The sequence below is a fragment of the Oncorhynchus mykiss genome, chromosome 10 (assembly GCF_013265735.2).
Source record: "Oncorhynchus mykiss isolate Arlee chromosome 10, USDA_OmykA_1.1, whole genome shotgun sequence".
Lineage (NCBI taxonomy): Eukaryota > Metazoa > Chordata > Actinopteri > Salmoniformes > Salmonidae > Oncorhynchus > Oncorhynchus mykiss.
This window is the reverse complement of record NC_048574.1, coordinates 82,537,635-82,540,683: the sequence shown is the minus strand read 5'-3', so window position 1 is coordinate 82,540,683 and position 3,049 is coordinate 82,537,635. Positions and strand designations below refer to the sequence as shown.

At 47.9% G+C, this 3,049-nt stretch overlaps 1 long non-coding RNA gene across 1 annotated transcript; it reads left to right on the top strand.

The window, feature by feature from the left end:
- The first annotated feature begins 526 nt into the window (after positions 1–526).
- On the top strand, positions 527–1,766 carry LOC118936940. The gene is made up of 2 exons (XR_005034366.1): positions 527–660; positions 1,281–1,766. It is a non-coding gene; the product is annotated as an uncharacterized LOC118936940 (long non-coding RNA).
- Positions 1,767–3,049: the final 1,283 nt, after the last annotated feature.

Here is a 3,049-nt window from a genome sequence, read left to right as displayed (position 1 = left end):
CCGTTCCTGCAGCAGCTGTCACCACCACCGTTCCTGCAGCAGCTGTCACCACCACTGCTCCTGCAGCAGCTGTCACCACCACCGTTCCTGCAGCACCTGTCACCACCACCACCCCTGCAGCACCTGTCACCACCACCGCCCCTGCAGCAGCTGTCACCACCACCGCCCCTGCAGCAGCTGTCACCACCACCGCCCCTGCAGCACCTGTCACCACCACCACCGCCGCCCCTGCAGCACCTGTCACCACCACCACCGCCGCCCCTGCAGCAGCTGTCACCACCGCCGCCCCTGCAGCAGCTGTCACCACCACCACTCCTGCAGCACCTGTCACCACCACCACCACCCCTGCAGCAGCTGTCACCACCACCACCCCTGCAGCAGCTGTCACCACCACCACCGCCGCCCCTGCAGCAGCTGTCACCACCACCGCTCCTGCAGCAGCTGTCACCACCACCGCTCCTGCAGCAGCTGTCACCACCACCGCTCCTGCAGCAGCTGTCACCACCACCACTCCTGCAGCTGGTACCACCACCACTCCTGCAGCAGCTGTCACCACCACCGCTCCTGCAGCAGCTGTCACCACCACCACTACCACCCCTGCAGCAGCTGTCACCACCACCACCGCCGCCCCTGCAGCAGGTGGCACCACCATCAGTGCTGGTAAGTATTCATCTCCAGGTGCGGACTGGTCACCACCTCCCTGAACATTATACCAGGCAGCATCAGTGATGGTAAGTATTAATCTCCAGGTGCGGACTGGCCATCTGGCATTTTGGGCAAATGGCCAGATGGGCTGGTAATAATAATTTAGGATTTTTTTTCACTGTCACCGTACACATCTATACACACAAGCGACTCCTGTGGCGGGCTAGGGGCAGTGCGTGCTAACAAAGGTTGCACAGTGTTTCCTCCGACACATTGGTGCGGCTGGCTTCCGGGTTGGATGCGCGCTGTGTTAAGGAGCAGTGCGGCTTGGTTGGGTTGTGTATCGGAGGACGCATGACTTTCAACCTTCGTCTCTCCCGAGCCCGTACGGGAGTTTTAGCGATGAGACAAGATAGTAGCTATAAACAATTGGATACCACGAAAACGGGGTACAAAAAAATAAAAATAAAAAATATAAAAAAATGCCAGGGCCAATTTCTGGTCCCAGTCCGCCCCTGTTTCACTGTCACCGTACACATCTATAGGAGCGAAGTCAACATTTGAACAGAAACATGAAAAGACACTCCACTTTTGTAATTTACTGAACAATATCTCTGTTTTTCCTGCTTTTTCAGGGTCATCAACCACATCAGGAAGTGCTCCCCGACCCACTTCCTTCTCTCTGGCTGCCTTGCCTCTCAGTTTGGCTCTGTTAATGGTTCAGCTGCTGGCTAGCTAATAGCCTGGGACATAGCGCTGTGGCTCTGCTAGCTACTAGGCTAGCTAATAGCCTGGGGCATAGCTGCTGTGGCTCTGATAGCTGCTGGCTAACCAATAGCCTGGGGCATAGCAGCTGTGGCATTGGTTTAACCAATCAACAGTTTCCCAGCTCTCATAGATACAGCCTTAAAGCTAGAATCCTTAGTTGCTACACACATTTTTTTACTTATAAATTAATTATATCTACCCATTGATTCTAGAAGAATATAACATATGAATACCTCATGAGTCTGTCGTACCCCATCAGAACCCAAAATATAAGCTTGTTTTACCCCAATGTTTCTAAACAATGCAAACAAACACTGTACAGCTTTAAAACATGATTAAAACTATAATTCTGATATCATGGATGGTCAGTCCTGGCATCCATAGCTCTGTCTATGAATTTGAGAGTGGTCACATTTTTATTACCAAAAAAACATAGAACAGGTGTTAATTTGTTATTATTTCAGTTAATAAGGACTCTAGCTTTAAGATTCATTAGCTGCTTAAAGCACAAATTAAATTTGAGAGTTATTATTTCCATACCACTTCCTCGTTCTGAACTTCTAATGCCAGTGGGTGTGGCTTCGTGACAACGATCAAGAGCAGCTGCTCACCGATTGGACAGCTCCAATGCAGTGACTCCTCCGACCAGCATATGCATGTGTGGTTAGAACTGATTTGATTGAAGCGAGGCCCTTATCTTTCAAATTACATACCTTAAGGGAACATTTTGGCATTTCGTGTATAGTTAGTGAGAAAGTCCATATTGCAAATGTACGGTCCCTTACCAGACGTCCGAAAACGTTTGTAAAATTCGCGGTCGGCGTCGGGCCGTGCGGTAGTGCCGGACCTACCGGGAAGTCATCAAATGAACTTTGTCGGACATTCGGTTTCCGTTTCATAAAATAAACAAGTTTTGGACCATATTTCCGCTATCCCGGAAATTCCCACAAGAGGGCATACTGAATCATATGGCAATTTGGCCATATCACGACGGGGCCTGAAAATATTTTGAAGCCGAAACTTGGTGAGCGTAGGTTTGGCATAATGGGCAGTTGGCCCCGAACAAGATGGCGTCTAGGCCTCAACGGTTTTTGAGTTATGGCCATTTTTCTGGGATTAAAGGTCCAAAATGGAAATAGAGAAATTATTTTTCCACTTCAGGTCAAAGTCAAGGAGCCTCCAGTGTCAATAAAAAAAGAACCAGCCATTTATCTATCGTCATTTAAGAGAAACGGAACAATGACAAATTGGTGATGGTCACAAATAGGCTTTTTTTTTTTCAACGGTTACAGATCCAGTTGCAGGGTGTTCATACGAATCTTTTTAAAGTGTGCTGCGGAGCTCTGCGAGATTTCTGTGATTTTCTATGATTTTCTGAAATAACACACACATACTAAACCCTCCGTAAATAACTCAGTTCTTAACGTAAAGACTTAAAACTCAGGATTATGTAAAGGCATACCCCAATCAGGATATGAGTTTATTTATAGCTTCCTGTGCCAACCAGAAGTGCCTTAAATTGTGTCATAGTGGCTGTTTCCAAGGGTTAAAAAGGTCAGATCTTTTCAAAACTTAATATGTGTGATTAGGCAACCCTCATAAACTGTAAGTCAGTCATTTCTCCCAACAGATGTCA